Below are 20,675 nucleotides of genomic sequence, written 5' to 3'. Positions count from 1 at the left end.
CGCGGAAAATGAACTTTTCACAAATTCGTGGTTCTTAATTACCGCTGAGCCAAATCGTAGAACGACATGATTGTGCCGTTTCTAAACATCTTGGAACTGACGTCGAGGCACCGGGTTTGCATTGTTAGGCTCCTAGTCTCCTGAGGCCATTCTGCGAAGCCTGTTCGTGACCGGTACTCGTTCCGGTTTGTAGCACAATGCTACTGATTCAGCTTTCACACACAGCAGTGGATGACTTTATGGGCGCAGCACCACGATTCGTTAAAGTAGATTGCCTTACTTCTCCAGCACCATTTTCCTAATTGCATCCGTGCTGATTTCAGATTAATAAGCGTCCGTTCATCAGAGTTGGTGTCTTTTTAATTTACAACCTGAACTACCAGTGAAATCATGCTCTGCCGGTGAAAGTATCAAAATATTCACTTTTTCACCAAGTCAATTTCCTTTCAAAGTTTGTCATTCAGTTCAACGACGTTTCGTCAACACTTTAATGTTCGCACTGACTGCCTCACGAAGTGTTTTTCATGCGTCATAAATCAATACTGTTTCAAATGGACTATCTACAGTAGGAAGAAAACGACTACAAAAAAAAATGGTTCTGAGCACTATGGGACTCAACATCTTAGGTCATAAGTCCCCTAGAACTTAGAACTACCTAAACCTAACTAACCTAAGGACACCACACACACCCATGCCCGAGGCAGGATTCGAACCTGCGACCGTAGCAGTCCCGCGGTTCCGGACTGCAGCGCCAGAACCGCTAGACCACCGCGGCCGGCAAAACGACTACAAACGAACGGTACGGTTGATTTATTGTTAGAAGGAGGAGGGGGGAAATCTTTTCATTGCATGACTGGAGCTTGGAAGCAACACTCATTACTGATATTCTTCGACAACTGGCAGCTACTGTGAAATACATTCAAATCCTCGAAATATGTATGTAATTCTTCCCTCTCGTGTTTAGAAACTTACTTCACTGTAGAGCGAACTTTGACGTTTATGATAGTTGTTCTATTGTAATCACACAAATTTTATTCTCTTGCCATGTGAATTGTACACCCTAATCTTCTATGGTCAGGATCAGTTCTGTATATACTCTAAATCGTCCTCTTGTCGGTATAACAGTGATCGTATGCTCCTAAGCTACAATGCATTACGAGAAGGAACTAAATTTTGTGGAAGTTGAAGAAGGAAGATTGAGGGTTAACGTCCCGTCGACGACGAAATCATTTGAGACAGAGAGGGAGCTAGGATTGGGGAATTTTAGGCAAGGAAATCGACCGTGCTCTTTTAAAGGGAACGTCCGGCATTCACCTTAAGCGATTATTATTGAAATCACGGAAAACTGTAATGTGTATGGTCGGACTAGAATTTGAACTTATAGACTTATGTATGACTCAGCATTTATTAATGTACTGAAAAGTAAAATCATCAGACTTACAGAATCTATTAGATTTTAGCAACATACTCATACACCATACTTACAGTCGTAAAATGGAGTCTGACAAGGAGAATCCATATTATCAAAACTATTATCAGCGTATACCATACGTGGGATAAAGAAAAAGAAATACATTTTAATGAATCTTAATTGCTGATGAGACTATACCGTTTACCTCTACCTTAAACCTAGGCGGCTTTGTGACATAGGTATTACTTTGTGACGAAAGCGTGTTCCCGCCTTTTTATTGTTAAATACTGTAACTCTGGTCAACATTTAATATGTACCATAGAATCGTTGCAATATGTTCTTGCATAGTACTGCCATTAGTGATGGAACCTACAAGTACGTGCGTTACACATGAGATGATCAGAAAGCCATTTTGTTGGTAAGTGGACAAACGTCTTTGTAGAGTTCTTGGAATCTTTCAGCTATTGTCGATAACGTTGAAGAGCTGACTAACAGAAGTTAAGTTGCTATAAATAAGTTATACGTGCAGACCGTTCTGTGTAACAGTTAAATTTTACAAAAAATTTCTTCTGCCCTTGTATTCTTTAGTGTATGTGTTCCTAGGTGTTCCTTTCACACTCATTTACAACTAGAGCTACAAATGGACCAATTGCATACGTTTTTTTATCCGCCCTAGAATATTAATTTAATATATCGACAGCAGTTTGGATGCTGCAGCTGGGCTATGCAAAATTAATAGTTTTATTTAGTTACTATAAGTCGCTAGCAATATATGTACGGTATATTAGTGGTTAGGTGAACTTACTTTCTACTCTGCCTGTTGTTATTCCAATTTTCGCGATTACAGATGTGCACAAACACTTTTTCACTTGTGTCATGCACGAAAACAGCGCAATATCCACCATGTTTGCTAACTGACATCTTTGTTCACATCGGAGAACTGTATCTATGGTGAAAGATATATTTTTCTTACAGTTTCTGAGAGTGCTATTTTTAATGTAAGCTTCTGTGTGACTAAAGAAAAAAAGCGAAATTGTTTAGCACGAATGTGCTCAGTGCTGTGTATGGTGATTAAATAAGTAAATGTCTAAATACACTATACTGAATATTGTAAAATGATATACTGCATTTTTATATAAAAGAAGCAGTATTACATATTTTTCTCACAGTCGGAGTGAAATTTGTAAGCAATAATGATAGAACAACAGACGTTCATGATGTGAAATACTTCATGCACTGGATGGGGTCATATTTGATTACGATTCCTATGGATGTACACAGTTAGTATGTGGTTGTATGAGCATATTCTGGACATTCTTTAGAAACGAACACATACTCACTACAGACTATTTGTGAATTATTTGACTGTATAACGAACATTCAGTTTCATGAGACAGCTAAATTGACATCATTTGGCATCACGAACTTCTAGACAAACAAACCTGTCAATCAAGCAATAGAAATAAAAAAAAAAATACTTGGTTAAACACAAAAACTCGACTTTACTAGAAATATATGACTTCACTGATTTGTTAACACTAGTAGCACCACATAACTACTTCTGTTTTAATAACAACTTGTATTCGCAGAAAGATGACCGTCTATGGGTTGCCTGGCCTGTTTACTTTCATCAGAACAAAGAATGTAAATTCTTCAAAGAAAACCCCCATATAATCAACGATCTAATATATAATAATAAATGAAAAACACCAGTTTGCTTTTGTTCTACAGTCATCTTGACTGTTGAACATGAGGCAGTAAAAAGTTTCAATTTCTTGGATCTCTCCGAAGTAGCTCCAACAACAGACATAACTTTCAAGTATACGGGGAAACAATATACACAGATTCCATAATCAATAAAACCTCATTCCACCCAAATAAGCACAAAATGGCTTCATACAGAGCAATGCTAAACAGAACGCAAAAATACCATTGGAGACAGATGACCAAACTGATGAACTAAACACCATTATAGGAATCGATTATACTAACGGCCACAGCCCAAAATTAATGGATGAGCTAAATAATAAAATAAATTCTCACACAACCAACCACAAACACAAACCGACATTAAGTAACACATAGCAGATATCACAACAATATGTAAGCATGCCATTTTTAGGAAAAGTTCCATATAAACTAGTCAACCTTTTTTGAGTAACAAACGACAGTATCAGTTTTTACCAGATAACAAAATAAAGGACAAAGCCGCCCATAATAATATAAATAAAAGCGAGCATGAGAGTGTTGTAGAGATCTTCAACAAACTCCACTCGCAGACTCTACAAGAGAAGAGTTGTGCATCATGGTGAAGTTTTCTATTGAAATTTCGAGAGAGTACATTTTCAGGAAAAGTTGACCAACATATTCCTTCCATCTACATGCATCTCGTGAAATGATCACAATGAGGAAATACGAGAAATTAGACCTAATTCAGAGGCTTACCGATAATCATTCTTCCCACGGGCGAATCGCGAGTGGAAGAGGGAAGGGAGGATCACTTACTGATATTAGAAGTACCCTCCGCCACACACCATCAGCTGGCGTGCGGAGTATTTGGAGTATTTGATGTAGATTTAGAAGTTATACAGGTATTCAGGAATATACAACTTAGCCGCAAGTCATGTTCGAAGATGTATGTTAATCAAACAGGAAGAAATTTCAGTAAAAGATTCTGGGAGCACAAGGATGCTCTTCACATAAAAAACTTAAGTGAGTCCGTATTTGACCTACATATAGCCGAAGGTGAACATCAAGTGACAGACATAGCTCAAAAACGTACAAATAGTCCACCTGGCGGACAAGCGTAGTGTAGGCAGTCTCACCAATAAAACGCACTCTTTGCTTCTCCTTCCATACGACATTTTCTATGTGTTCTTTCCAATTTAAGCTGTACGTAATTGTAATTCCTAGGTATTTACTTAAATTTACCGCCTGTAGATTTGATTGATTTATCTTGTAACCAAAGTGTAATGGATTCCTTTGAGCACTCATGTGAATAGCCTCACACTTCTCATTATTTAGGGTCCGTTGCCAATTTTCGCACCATAAAGGTATCTTTTATAACTCTTTTTGCTATTTATTTTGATCCTATGGTAACTTTATGAGGTCGTAAACGATAGCGTCATCTGCAAAACAACCTTATCTACATCGTTTTTGTAGATAAGAAACAGCAGAGGATCTAAAACACTTCCTTGGGGAACGCCAGACAGCACTTCTGTTTTACTCGATGACTTTCCATCAATAACTACGAACTGTGACCTGTCTGACACTAAATCAAGAATCCAGTCACACAACTGGGACGATATTGCATAAACACGCACTTTGATTATAAGCCGCTTGTGAGGTACGGTATCGAAAGCCTTCTGAAAATCTAGACAATGGAATCAATTTGAAAGGGCACTCAACACTTCGTGTGACTAAAGAGCTATTTGTGTCTCACAAGAAAGATGTTTTCTAAAAAAGAGAAAATGGCTCTGAGCACTATGGGACTTACCAGCTATGCTCATCAGTCCCCTAGAACTTAGGACTACTTAAACCTAACTAACCTAAGGACATCACACAGCACCCAGTCATCACGAGGCAGAGAAAATCCCCGACCCCGCCGGGAATCGAACCCGGGAACCCGGGCGCGGGAAGCGAGAACGCTACCGCACGACCACGAGCTGCGGACGATGTTTTCTAAATCCCTGTTGACTGTGTGTCAATAAACCATTCTCTTCGAGGTAATTCATAATGTTCGAACACAATATATGTTCCAAAATTCTGCTGCAATCATATGGTCCTGTAAATTTTTGGATTAGTCCTGTTGCCTTTCTTGAATATTGGTGTGACCTGTATAACTTTCCAGTCTTTGGGTGCGGATCTTTCGTCGAGCGAACGGTTGTATACGATTGTTAAGTATGGAGCTATTGCATCAACATATTCTGAAAGGACCGGAAGACTTTCTTTTATCAAGTGATTTAAGTTGCTTCACTACTCCGAGGCTATTTACTTCTACGTTACTCATGTTGGCAGCTGTTCTTGATTCGAATTCTGGAATATTTACTTCGTCGTCTTTTGTGAAGGAATTTCGGAAGACTGTGTTTAGTAACTCTGCTTTAGCAGCACTATCATCGATAGCATTTCCATTGCTATCCCGCAGAGCAGGCATTGATTGTGTCTTGCCACTAGCATACTTAACATACGAGCAGAATCTCTTCGTGTTTTCTGCCAGATTTCGAGACAAAGTTTCGTTGTGGAAACTATTATAAGCATTTCGCATTGAAGTCCGGACTAAATTTCGAGCTTCTGTAAAAAATCACCAATTTTGGTGATTTTGCGTTCTTTCAAATCTGGCATTCTTTTTTCGTTGCTTCTGCAACAGTGTTCTGATCTGTTTTGTGAACCATGGGGGATCAGCTCCGTCGTTTGTTACTTTATTTGGTATAAATCTCTCAACAGCAGTCGATACTATTCCTATGAATTTAAGCTACATCTGGTCTTCACATACATTCTTAATTTGGAAGGAGTGGAGATTTTCTCTCAGGAAGGCTCCATGCGACTTTTTATCTGGTTTTTCAAGTAGATATATTTTTCGTCTATTTTTGGAGGATTTGGGTGTTACGATTTTCAGTCTCGCTACGACAATCCTCTGTTCATTAATTCCTGTATGCGCTTCGATGCTCATTATTAGCTCAGGATTATTTGTTGCTAAGAGGTTAAATGAGTTTTCATAATCGTTTACTATTCGAGCGGGCTCATGAACTAAGTGGTCGAAATAATTTTCAGAGAATGCGTTTAGCACAGTTTCGGATGAGGTTTTATGCGGTCCACTTGATTTAAACATATATTTTCGCCAACATATCGAGGATAAATTGAAGTCACCACCAGCCATAATTTTATGAGTCGGGTAGGTATTTCAGTTTAGACTCAAGTTTTAAGTAATACAAAAGCTTAAACTTGAAATATTACTCTCAGAAACTATACGTAAGATATTATTTTGACCATAGATATAATTTACTGATGTAAACGCGAAAATCGTAATAACAAGAAGTAGAAGAGAAAGTAAATACGCCTAACCAGAAATATATCGTAAATGAACAACACACGAAGTGCAGCAGGTAAACAAAGTTCTTAGTTTTTGCACATCCCAGCTGCAGCATCCAGATTGCTTTCGATGTTTTAAGGATGAACTTACTGAAGATCCAAACATGTGTTACTCGAATTGAAGACTGAAAGCCTGAAATGTGTCTTGGCATAAATAAAAATACGTAAAAATATTGGCTGGTAGCTGAATTTGTTAAAAAAAAACATCATCCACAGCCACGGCGTTCAACAACCAGTAAAATGAATAAATTATTATTAATTTAAGATGGAAAAGAGAAGATAATGGATCTTAAACGGGTGCTGAGTGGTTGGGGTTAGGCTAAAAGTGGGAAAAACCCATTTATTAACAGTTTTGAAAAAAATCTGTTGCATGCATTACTGCACAGGGCGTCCGAGCCGCCGTGCACCACCGCGTACCAGAGAATGAAGTACGCGGAAAAATAATGTGGATGCGTCGGAGTTGCTGCAAAACACACCTGCTGATGTTTTTTAAGCAGCAGCAATCAAAATTTGTATGTAAAAGACGCAGTCTTCGTATTGTATCCATTGTGATCTGACCTGTTTATGGCTGCGCCTGGCCATGGCGATAGAATTAATTCAACCTGTCAGGAAAGTTACTTCAACGAGGCGAAGGGCTTCTTATTGCGACAATATATTTAGCTTTTAATTCAGTCGTTAATGGTTTATTCTACAGAGCGAACTGATATGAAAGTGCGTTCATTTACTGTCATTAGTATTGTGAAGTGTGCAGTTCCTAAACCGAAGCTACACAATCATTTACTCCTTGGAGATGCTATTTTTGATTCAATCCTTTTTTTAGTGGCTGAAGATTTTATTACAATCATTTGCTAAATCTAGGGCCGCAGTTGTAATTTAGTACCGATAAAAGTAAAAATTCCCAGGGGATTTTATTTTTGGTTAGGCCCCTTAATAGGGCAGTTCAAGCGAACCAAATTATATGAAAAACTTCCATTTTTATGTTACTTTAACGGTCCGTGTTGGAGGCTATCAGATAACTTTTAAATAAACTTTTCTTTCTTTTTTTTTAAAAAAAAGGGTTCCACCATAATACTTAAGAAAAAATCTTTTTTATGTCATATGATCTCGTTTCTCTTGCCGTTTTCTTATTTTGGTTGAGGCTTTGACATATGATATTTGATTTTCTTATAGAATTCCTGTCAACTTCGAAATATTTCAGCTGTGTACTGTGAAGCTACTATTTTTTTTTCAGAGTGGACTGTTGTAGCACTTCGATCATTGCAGCCAAAGATCCTAGCTGGGTGGGAGTGGTACATTGTGTACCGATTCTCAACAGAACTTTTTATATACTCAGCTTGCTTTCTGTTGCAACAGTGCGTCGTGAACCAAAACAAAGGTTTCACTTGTTTTCACTTTCCGGGTGCCACTGCCGTTACAAACAGGTGCCTTACTGCGTTACACAGCTCAGCTCGAAAGCGTGTCATGCTATTTGTGGCGGATGCACTGCGCCCGGGTAAGTCGTGAAAACGTGGTTTAAACAGACGAAAACTGACTTCAGTTTCAGGATATCGTCGAGGGGTACATAACAGCAAGAATTACAGTCAACCGCAGAGTGCAGAATTGCGTTCTATGTTCCGTAATGTAGATGAGATTTATCCGTTACTGAAATTCATAAGCCATCGCATAAACTGGTATTCTATACAGCAGCCGTTGCGATATTATAATATTTATTGTCTATTATGTATCGTAGAGAGAGGGATTATTGAGGGTTCTGCAATGAGCACTGCTCCCAATAATTAGGTTGAACGCGTTCATAGATTCCTTAAATATGAATCCTGTGACTGATTGATCCGTTGATCTATATGTTACAAGTATTTCACCTAAGCCACAATTAAAAATCAATTTCATGACGCTATTAGTTTATGAAGGAACCTAAACAAGCTTCTAACACAAGGTACCAAAATAGTTTCGATAATGATGGAAGAGGTCTCACAATACGTAAACCCTGCGATAATAAGTTCAAAACGAACAGCTGTTCTAAGAAATTATATAGCTGAGACACAGAAAATGTTTTTCAGACTGCTAATTAGTTTTAATTATTAAGATTCGTAGGAAATATGGTAATTTCGATAGGTACTACAAAAATCTGCAAAGCTTGTTTCAATTTCGTACGTAAATAAGAAAACTGAAAGTATTACCAGCTGTTTCGGGTCTTAGAATTAACACGAACGTCAGGCTATACAAACACACGAACTGGGTATGTAACGTACGTTACTAACAAAGTAATCAGATCGAAAAATTATAAATAGGGATGTCAGGTGCTGATAACGCTGTTCACATGAGTACGTGGCCACTCCCTGCCCTTCACAGTGATCACTTAAAACATCTGATCCTGTTCACGCACCTCATATACCCCACGAGGCTTGGTAACAACACTAAACACGAAGGTCACTAATGCACTCCTGTGGCCGTTTTGTCACAGAGAACAACAACTCCAATCATTTACATACTCGCCAACAGTTGGTGAGTTCACAAAGTTATTCTGATAGTCGGCCGTGTCTTCTGCCTGCTTCACTTTTTCTAGTCAGGCAGTGTAACTCTTTTGCTAATGCGAAATTTTTTGTAATGTTAAGTATTTTCGTTATATTACACTTAAATAAAATGCACTTCTCTGACTTTTTTCCTCAGTCCAGAGATGAGGATTCTAGGAATACGACTAATGTAATACAACAATGAAAAACAGTTTACCATCGATCCCTATCGGTGTTATGATTTTAGGCACTTTTATATGTCATGTGAGCGAATTCTTGAATTGGCAATGTAGTCCTACCTCAGCAGCTGTATAGCATATATAGCTGTATCTAAAACATATTTGGATGAAGCTTGAAAGTTCTTGTGTTACGAATGAGTCACACGTTTTAGTGCTAGTACGAATAGTACGAGAAACGAGTACAAAATTAATTTACGTCTTGCACTGCTCGTGCACATGTTGTTCGAAGCGCTGTAGTAAATTGTACTTTCGTCCGAAGTCCCAGCGCATATAATAAAAGTGATAACATTCGCTTGTGGACAATTTGATTAAGAATATAAATACACACTAAGACAAGAATTCGATACACCACGAAGGAATTGTCCGAATGTGATGTACATGTGAGATAGGTAAATTACCACTATTTCAGAAAAAATTAACGATTTATTCAAGAGAAAGAGGTTCAAAAACTGAACAAGTCAATAAAGCGCTTGGTCCACCTCTGGTCTTTAAGCAGGCAGTTTTTCGGCTTGACATTGATTGTCAGAGTTGTTGGATGCCACCCTGAAGGATCCTGTGTCAAATTCTGTCCAATTGGAGTGTTAGTAAAAATCCCTAGCTGGTTGTACGGCCCTGCCCATAAAGGTCAGAACGGTTTCAGTTGGGGGGGGGGGGTAGATCCGATGACCTTTCCAGCAACGTACAGTTGGGTAAGGACGCAGACGAGCAGCAGAAACTCTCGCCGTGCGCGGGCGGGCCTTATCTTGCTGAAATTTACACCCAGGATGGCTTGTCATGAAGGGCAACAAAACGGGGCGTAGGATATTGTCGACGTACCGCTGCGCTGTAAGGATGCCTTGGATGATAACTAAAGAGGTTCTGTACGAAAACCAATGGCACCTGCGATCATCAGTGGTTTAAATGGTTCAAATGGCTCTGAGCACTATGAGACTAAACTTCTGAGGTCATCAGTCCCCTAGAACTTAGAACTACTTAAGCCTAATTAACCTAAGGACATCACACACATCCATGCCCGAGGCAGGATTCGAACCTGCGACCGTAGCGGTCGCACGGTTCCAGACTGTAGCGCCTAGAACCGCTCGACCACCCCGGCCGGCCGACCGTCAATCCTGGTTGCAGGGCCGAGTAACGGGTGACAGTCAGGTTGATATCCCAATGCTTTCCGGAGTGTCTCCAGACATCTCTTCGGCCTGGAATCTCATTTCTTTTCACAGCAGGACCCCTTGAATTGTCATTCGCGGCACCCTTACAGCAGAGTGGTACATCTACGATATTCAACGCCCTGTTTTGTTGCCTTGATGGCAAGCCACCCTGGATTTACATTTCAGCATGATAACACCTGCTCGCACTCGGGGAGAATTTCTACTGCTTGTATTGGTGCTTGCCAAACCTTACACTGGCCAGCAAGCTCACCGGGTGTCTCCCCAATTGAGAACGTTTGAAACATTATAGGCAGGGCCTTCTAACAAAGCTCGTGATTTTGACGATCTAATGTACCAGTTGGACAGAATTTGGCACGATATGCCTCAGGGGTACATCCAACAACTCTACGAGGTGTGGCTAGAAAAAAACCGGACTAGTACTGGTGAAACAATAAAACGAATGCAATAAGGCTGAAAGTCGCGTGGCCTGTCACGTGACTCTCGCTCCGCCTACTGCTCGAGTTTCATCTGCCTCCTGCACTCAGTCTGCCCGTGGCGTCTGTTTTAAGTAGTAGACGTATTGTCTGTGCGTCGGAAAATGTTGAGTGTACAGAAAGAACAGCGTGTTAACATCAAATTTTGTTTCAAACTAGGAAAATCTGCAAGTGAAACGTTTGTAATGTTACAACAAGTGTACGGCGATGATTGTTTATCGCGAACACAAGTGTTTGAGTGGTTTAAACGATTTAAAGATGGCCGCGAAGACACCAGTGATGACACTCGCACTGGCAGACCATTGTCAGCAAAAACTGATGCAAACATTGAAAAAATCGGTAAACTTGTTCGACAAGATCACCGTTTAACAATCAGAGCAGTGTCTGAGTTAACAGGAGTTGACAAGGAAAGTGTTAGGCAGATTCTTCATGAAAGTTTCAACATGAACAAAGTGTGTTCAAAAATGGTTCCAAAGTGTCTCACAATTGAACAGAAGGAACGCCGAAGAATGATTTGTTCTGACATCCTGGAAAACATTGAAAGTGATCCCACCCCGGCGATCTTGTCGAACAAGTTTACCGATTTTTTCAATGTTTGCATCAGTTTTTGCTGACAATGGTCTGCCAGTGCGAGTGTCATCACTGGTGTCTTCACGGCCATCTGTAAATCGTTTAAACCACTCAAACACTTGTGTTCGCGATAAACAATCATCGCCGTACACTTGTTGTAACATTACAAACGTTTCACTTGCAGATTTTCCTAGTTTGAAACAAAATTTGGTGTTAACACGCTGTTCTTTCTGTACACTCAACATTTTCCGACCCACAGACAAAACGTCAACTACTTAAAACAGACGCCACGGGCAGACTGAGTGCAGGAGGCAGATGAAACTCGAGCAGTAGGCGGAGCGAGAGTCACGTGACAGGCCACGCGACTTTCAGCCTTATTGCATTCGTTTTATTGTTTCACCAGTACTAGTCCGGTTTTTTTCTAGCCACGCCTCGTATCAGTACATCCAACAACTCTATCAGTTAATGGAAAGCCGAATAACTGCTTGCATAAAGTCCAGAGGTGAGCCAACGCATTATTGACTTGCTCGATTTGTGAAGCTGTTTCTCTTGAATAAATCATCCTATTTCTCTGAAATTGTAATCACTTGTCGGTTCACGTGTGTATCTCATCTACTGATTTCCGTACTTCCCAGATAATTTCTTCGCGGTGCCTCGCTTTTACTTTTCCTTTTTTCTCTTACGGTGTATTTATCACTTGATTTGTATAACAGTAAGTGAATAAATGGCTTTAACTAAATAGAATGACATACGTTGGTGATGAGTATACCCACGTGCAATACGTAGAAACATTTATGCTTATTATGAAAAACCCCCTCAGTGCAGCTAGAGCCACTGAATCCGGCATCATGATAGCTTATAAAGTACATAGACCAAACGAAATTGTGAGGTGGTTATGAGATGGGAGATTTACCGCTTTCGGGAGAACAGTGGTTCAAGACCCCTTCCGCCTATCCATATTTGGGTTTGGTGTGGTTTCCCTTCATCGCTTACAGCAAATGGTAGTAGGGGTTGTTTGAAAAGGACATGGCCTGTTTCTTCATCCAATCCAGGCTTGTAATCCGTCTGTAATAATCTCTTCGTCGACGAAGTGAAAGATAGATCACAAATCGAACAACACTTATATGTGAACTAGAGAAACAAGCTCGAAAGCGATGCAGGTGATGAAAGTGATGAGGTGCAAATGCAAATAGGAATAAGACACGTATGCAGAAACGAAACATATTCCTCGTATCAAAAGTCACTAACTTCAGCAGGACACCACATAGTCTTCTTTCTTTTTTTTTTTTTTTTTTTTTTTTTTACTGTCACTAGATCCAGCCAGTCAAAAAGGGAGTATATGTACAACAGAATTCCGAAATTCATAAATTTCAAAGTTTCAAAAGAGTAAAAAAAGGTGAAGGAAATCAGACAATTTAGAAACACAACTGATTTTTTTCAGTAAAATGCTTGAGAGGGAGTACGAGTAGTATACAGCATTGATGATCAAATGGAAGATGTAGCCTTCCTTAAGTGTATGGCGTCTAACAATTGCTTCTGTGTCGATGGTTCATAAGAGGTAATAAAACATTATTAACTTCCATTGAGAAGCCCTCTGAAAGCTGTCAGTCTTTCTGCCGTTGTCTGGATTTCAATACCGGCGCAGCTCCTGACGATACAAAAAGTGCTGCCTCCTGATTACATCGGCCCTTTGTGAGATATATGCCACGTCACTGGTAAGGTTCCGGTCCAATCACCTCCCGTGATGTAGCTATTTCTGCTTACGCAACAAAAAGCTTCCGATGGCAGTGAAAATAAAAGTGAGATTAAGGAAGCCGTGACTACTGGAATATTTTCTTTGGGTAAAATTTCTATCTGTCTTATCCCTTATAAATCGTGATGTGCGTTGACAAGTTTATGTCGCATTACATACCTTACGGATGTGCAAACACATGTAAGGAAAAAAGAGACAGGTCAGTCATCCAAGATAAGGCCATTAACGGTTACTCACAAAGGATGTCTCTGTTGGTAATAACAAGTCCTGACGTGTCGAGAACTTTCAGAACTGTTGAAGTACTAAGGAGTATCTCTCCTGCGTTTGCAGTCATCTGTGAATAAACGTAAAAGTCAACTACTTGCATCTACACGACATGTGGGAATATATCTCATCAAAAGAAAATGTTCTAACTGTTGCGTCTCCTCTCGTGTAGTGCTAACTTATGTTGTGTGTGTGTGTGTGTGTGTGTGTGTGTGTGTGTGTGTATGTGGGGGGGTATGTAGGGGGAGGGGTTGGATTGGGTCGTTTCACTGTTGCTAATGATACCTGCTACTGGGTGTTAATACAGTGTGTCCACACTCCCTGCTGAGTGATAGTGTTGTAACTGCGATGTCATACGTTTACAAACTATGAACACTGTTATATAAATGATGTATACATTAACTGTATGGTCGCTGTATGTTTGTAATAGTCTTGTTTGTAGCGATCGTAGGTGCTATTAATTTATAGGTGTTTACTGGCGTTTTTATTTGATGTAAATGCTTTTGTTAACTTCTGTTTTCGATATTTTTTTTAAATTATGACTTTCTTATGCAGTACGCACGAGAATGCCATAATTTACGAAACATTATCGAAACCATAAATTAACAAAAGCTTAGCGCCAAATAAAAATACTGATAAACGCCTATAAATTAACAGCATCTACGACCGCTATAAACATAGACTGCTGCAAACATACAGCAACCATAGATATACACGCAACCCAATAATGCCTATACCATCTGTATAACAATGCTTACACTTCGTATACGTTTGACATCGTAGTGTTATAGGCCCTCTGCTGTTCCTTATCCATATGAACGATTTAGGAGACAATCTGACCAGCCGTCTTAGGTTGTTTGCAGATGATGCTGTCGTTTACCGTCTAGTAAACTCATCAGAAGATCAAAAAAATTTGCAAAACGATTTAGAAGAAATATCTGAATGGTGCGAAAATTGGCAGTTGACCCTAAATAACGAAAAGTGTGAAGCCTTTCGCATGAGTGCTAAAAAGAATCCGTTAAACTTCGCTTTCACTAAAATTCAGTCTAATCCAAAGGCTATAAATTCAACTAAATATTTAGGAATTACAATTACGAACAATTTAAATTGGAAAAAACCCATAGAAAATGTTGTGGGGAAGGCAAACCAAAGACTGCGTTTTATTGGCAGGACACTTAGAAAATGTAACAGATCTACTAAAGAGACTGCCTACACTACGCTTCAGAATACTGCCGCGCAGTGTGGGATCCTTACCAGATGGGACTGACGGAGTACATCGAAAAAGTTCAAAGAAGGGTAGCACGTTTAGTATTATCACGAAATAGGGGAGAGAGAGTCACGGACATTATACAGGATTTGGGATCGAAATCAATAAAAGAATTCGGCGGAATCTTCTCATGAAGTTTCAATCACCAACTTTCTCCTCAGAATGTGGAAATATTTTGTTGGCGCCGATCTACATATGGAAAAACGGTCATCATAACAAAATACGGGAAACCAGGGCTCACACGGAAAAATATAGGTGTTCATTTTTTTCCGCGCACAGTTTGAGAGTGGAATAACAGAGAATTATTGTGAACGTGGTTCGGTGAACCATCTGCCAAGCGTTTAAGTGTGATTTACAGAGTATCCACGTAGATGTAGATATAGTTCCAAAACTGTCAAAGTACAGTCATAATAAATTAACTGTTAATTTATAAAATAGAACGACAAAATACAGTTGCTAAAGATGTTGTATGTATGTGGATCCATCTGGACAGTATATACGTAATTAACAAATCCATGTTCAATGTTCTACCATAACATAAATATGTATAATAAAAATTATGTCACCCTCATTACATCGCATGTCGCTCGATAATGGCAATGTTAGCCGAAGCTGATCTGTAGTGAAAGTGGAGAGAATAAAAACTAATATGAAGCAACAACGAGTCTCGACACTCTTTATAAATATATCATATATATTACGCTGCAGGCATTATGGAACATGAACGTTATTGGGTGGTCTGCTTCCTCTTCTGTTGAGAACTGGATAAATTTGCTAGACGTCTGTTTTCTTCCCAAGTGGTGCTAAGTACAGTTTGCATAACGAGATCTCAGTGAACAGTAAAATGAATGAGACTAACATAGGTTTATCCAGGAATGACCATACAAACAACATGATCTTTAAGCAGTTTGATGGAAATTCTGGGTGATTCATCATTTTCGCCTCAGACGCATAACACATACACAGTTTACTATTATTATTACCACCTTATCGCATTACAGAACTTACACATATACATTTATGAGCCAAAACTTGATGATCACTGCCCACCGCAAGTTGGAATGCCGCCTCGTGGCGTTTCGGGTACGTGACACGGTAAAGAAAGAATATAAGGGGAGCAGAGACGAATTATTTTAGCGATAGTACGGGTCTCAACCAGGGAACTATTGCCATTAGCGACTTTGACAAAGAGCAGACTGTTATGGCTTGGGAAACAGGATCTCGCTAACGGTGAAGGTGATCGGCTGATCGCGTGCTACTGTTGTGAGCATCTATGAGATATGGTGAAACCACAGGCTGGCGATTCGTTGTTGGACGTCCACTTGTCATTACGGAACGCGGAGGCTTGACCCCTCTGTAAACCAGGATAGGAGGCGATCTGTGCCGTGTCTGAGGACAGCGTACAGTGTTGGTGCATGCACAAGCGTTTCGGAGGATCTCGTTCAGCGCACAGTGTTAGAAATAGGGCTCCATAACAGACGAGCCCTACATGTCCCCATTTTGATCCAACGACATCGCCAAGTACGATTGCAGTGGGAACGGAATCATCGAGACTGAACAGTGGATGAATGGGAACGTGTCGCCTGGTAGGATGAATCACACTCGTTGTTACATCAGGTCGGTCCGGATACGCCGTTGTCCAGGAGAAAAGCTGCTCGAAACGTGCACCATTCCACTGACCCAAGCCGGTGGGGCAGTTTTATGCTTTGGGGGGTATTCACCTGAGCTTCCATAGAAGCAGTAGTCGAAGGCACTATGACAGCTGTGGACTCCATGACCATAACTGAGGACCACCTTCTTGTCTTCATGCTTGATGTCTTGCCTGACGACTGTGGAGTCTTCGAACAGGATAACTATCTGCATCACGAAGCCGGAATTGGTCTATAGTTGTTTGAGAAACATGATAGCGACCTTGTGCTGTGTTGCACTCTCTTTAGCCGCTTTTATGTCATCTGGTTGTTTCTGCAGAGTTGTACTATGAGAAGCAAGGAGAGGATGTTCGTTGGTGATCAATATCCTCGTTCTGTAACACATACTGCAAGCAATTAACAACTGGGTTCTTCATTCATAAACAAAGAGCTACTTAAAGTTCCATATGCTGAGGTACAAGCTCAGTTTGGTATGTTCACTATAAGGTTGCTACGTACTGCCTGTCTCTGTGCTAGACGCTAAGTCTGTGGGTCCGTCTCTGTGACACACTGGAAGTGCACGGCTTTCCGACCCAGCTGGCTAACTGGCGTAACGGGCTCCAACTAACTGGCTAAACTCGAACCAACTGGACCTCCATCAGTGGCGGCGATTCTAAATACTGGCGGCTGAGAGGGCGTGGCGGCGTGTTTCCAGTGAGTCTTGTCGTTGGCCTCTATCGATACTCTCGTAACCTCTTTGCCGCATGGTGTGCTGGCGCCAGCGTACGCCAGCACATGTTGATGTCTTGGTCCCCAAATTCACTTGATCTGAACTCTATGGAACATGTATAGGATGCCGTCAGCTACTAGCTCCGCACCCACAACCCAACTGCCCGCGTGAACTGTGTCAGATACCTCTGGACACGAACCAAGGACTTGGCGAATCCATGCCTTCGCAGAACCACTGCCACACTGCATTCAAAATGTGAACCAATACGCAATGAAGCAAGAATTGATAACGTTTCGACTCATCAGTTTACGTGTACGATGAATTTAAAGGTTAGCACGCCTCGCAGTCATCTCCGTGCCTTTTAAAACCTGCTTTAAAATCACAGGGAAGTGGTTCTCCACAATACGTCCAGCTGTCTGTTTCTCCGCAGCAGCCACACGCAGCACTTTCGAAACAGTGGCAAGGTGTTGCCATTATGTCCCTTGTCCCGTTCGAATGCGGATGACTTCTTAACATTTGCGACTGGGAAGAAGAAAACCCGCAACCTACGTCGTTGAGTTGTGACGCTGCGGATGCTCAATATACTCGTAGCATTGTTTCCGCCTCTCGGTGATATCAAATGCTGTGTTGTGGAAATAGATAAACGCACATTGAAAGATGTATGTGACTGTCGGACGAAAGTGATGCATGAAACTCACGCCCCCTCCTTAACATAATTAAATGTGACATTATGGAGACGATCCTTTGTGAAGGAGTAACCCGAATAGTGGGCATAGCGCCAAAGGAAGATAGCGTGGAGTGGTTGCAGTTTCAAATGAAAGCCTCTGATTTACAAATATCGGCAAGTTTGTTATTTTCTTGATAATAATTTCCCAAAATTGAGTCAGTTTGTTGAACTGGAACCCTGCTTTACGCCTATAGTTTACCACCAGCAAGGTGAACCTCTGGGTTCAGAGTATAATCGATATGTGGCACTACTTTTTTCCTGGTCTTCGAGACTCCACAGAAGCAACTGTGGAGCCATTTTACCTCCACGTCAGATATGATAAATGACGTATGTTTCATGCTGATGAGTATTTATGGTCCACCCTCGTTTATGAAACCGTCCCTGTAGATGAAATGGCGAAGTGTTTAAGATGTATTCCAGAGGGGTCGGTTCTAATCCGCGTTCGATCATCTAACTTTAGGATTACCCCTATATCATTTCAGGGGAATGTTGGATGTTTCCTTGGATAAGGTCAACGCCATATTTTTTCCGTACCTGAGTAAGATAGCAAGTGCTTCGTCTGCGATAACCGTACCGTCTACTCTTCGGTGGCTTTTTCTTATTTTTTGTTGAGATTGATACTGAGAAGGTGACACAAAGTTTATAGCCTATCACTCATGTTATTCAATAACTACTTTGAGCAAATAGTAAAGGAAAAATTTGCAAAGAGATTGAAGTTCAGGGAGATGAAGTGAAAGCTTGTGCTTTGCTGCTCATTTTAATATGCCTGATATAGCTGTAAGTAGGTTAATGTTAGTCAGGGCCATTCTTTTGTAGGGATTTTTGAAAGTCAGATTGCGTTGCGCCAAAAATATTGTGTGTCAGTTTAAGCACAGTCATGTATAATTTTTCTAAGGGGACGTTTCATATGTCGACCCTTAGTCGAGGATACCTCACTGGAATCTTCTGATTTTTTCTTGTAGTTTGTGTAATTAGTGTAGCTATTGTTTACTGCTAGCGTGTAATTGTAGAGAGAATCTCCTTTGTAGTTGCAGTCTTTCATTGTTGGACAGTAAAACAGTTGTGGCATGCATGTAGATTTGCACCAAGTATTTCGCAGCTGCGCTTGCAATTAAGTAGATATTATTTTCAGTGCTATGTTAATGTGTTTTCTTACTTTGCTCTTCAAATTGTGCTTTTCTGTGTTATCGTGTGAAATACGTGATAATTATGGCGTGTGAAAAACGTAACACTAGGCTCCAAAGTAAACTGAGAAATAATAGTGACGACGAGCGTAGCTTATCAGCGCCGCCGAGTAATGAATTTACTAATGTTCTAAGTAGTAATTTGGTAACTGTGCATAGGGAAATGGAGCAGGCGGCAAATAATGGCGTAGACAGTGAAACAATTAGTGAACAGGGAAGCATTATCGATCGATCGGTCGGCAACAGCTCGCCTCAGGAATCCGAAATGACAGGGCACAATCTTTCAAATACTGTAGATTCAGGTTTTGCGTCCCGCCGTTTTCTCAAATAAGTCAAGACATATTTTCTGCTTGTCAAAATGTGAATGTTGCCGGTGCAAATTCACTGCCGAAAAGCACTGAGGAACGTGTTTCAGACACCAGTGCATTGTTATTACAATTAATGCAACAAATGGGAGAAAAGCTTCAAAAGTTAGACACAATGGAAATAAATCAGAGACAAACACAGCAAAAGCTTCAAAAGTTAGACACAGTGGAACAAAATCTTCAAAAGTTAGACACAATGAAACAAAATCAGAGACAAACACAGCAAAAGCCTCAAAAGTTAGACACAATGGAACAAAATCTTCAAAAGTTAGACACAATGGAAGAAAATCAGAGACAAACACAGCAAAAGCTTCAAAAGTTAGACACAATGGAACAAAATCTTCGGAAGTTAGACACCACGCTTGAACAAACACGTGGAGATTTAACTACTGAGTTACATAACATTGAATCGAAATGTCAAAAAGTCTGTAATGACGTAAAAACGCAAATTTGTGAGCATTTTCAACCTATTTTTTCGCGGCATGAAAATGCATTACAGAATCACGAAGCAGCCATAAAAAAACTGCAAATTACTGTTCATGAAAATCATGAGACCTTGCAAGCTAAAATTGACTCAGTTGCATGTACCGATTCGGTTACGCAACTTGCAAAAACTCAGGAAAACTTAAAGGACACAGTAGATACGATTTCAACACAAATGGACACTCTGAAACTTGGTTCAGAAAAACACACAGAGGAAATAATTTCACTATCGGATAAAGTAGCCGAACTTTCAGATCAGTTCACTAACTTATCTACAAAGGTAGATGATGATCTGAATGACACAAGACCTGTAGCCTTCACTGACACTGACGAGTATGAACAAATTAGAAAATTCAAACAAAATCAAAATCAAATCAATATACAGTACAAAAGAGAAATCCGGGAAGTACAAGATCAGTTGGCACAAGTAATACAAGAATTACATATTTCAGAGGACACTCGCGCTCCAGTACGGGAAGAGGGACATAGAAACACGGAGCAACCACAAAGTAATAACACAGGACACTTCGGAAATTATGAAAGAAATTGGCAAGGCGCATTGAATTTTGAGATGGAACCGCCGAAACGAAGTAACAATGAGCGATGTGCGACTCGCCGACACGATGATTTTGACTATAAGCTGTTCATTACTACACGTAAATTCAAAACATTTAAGAATTCTGGCAACGACATTCATCCACGAGCATGGCTCCATCAATTCTCTGATTGTTTTCCTCCCAACTGGTCATTAGAGCACAGATTAGAATTTATGTGTGGCTACTTAGAGAATGAACCAGCTGAAAGAATGCGATCGGTCATT

The sequence above is a fragment of the Schistocerca nitens genome, chromosome 2, assembly GCF_023898315.1.
Source record: "Schistocerca nitens isolate TAMUIC-IGC-003100 chromosome 2, iqSchNite1.1, whole genome shotgun sequence".
In the NCBI taxonomy this organism is placed as follows: domain Eukaryota; kingdom Metazoa; phylum Arthropoda; class Insecta; order Orthoptera; family Acrididae; genus Schistocerca; species Schistocerca nitens.
This window is presented reverse-complemented; position numbering follows the sequence as displayed.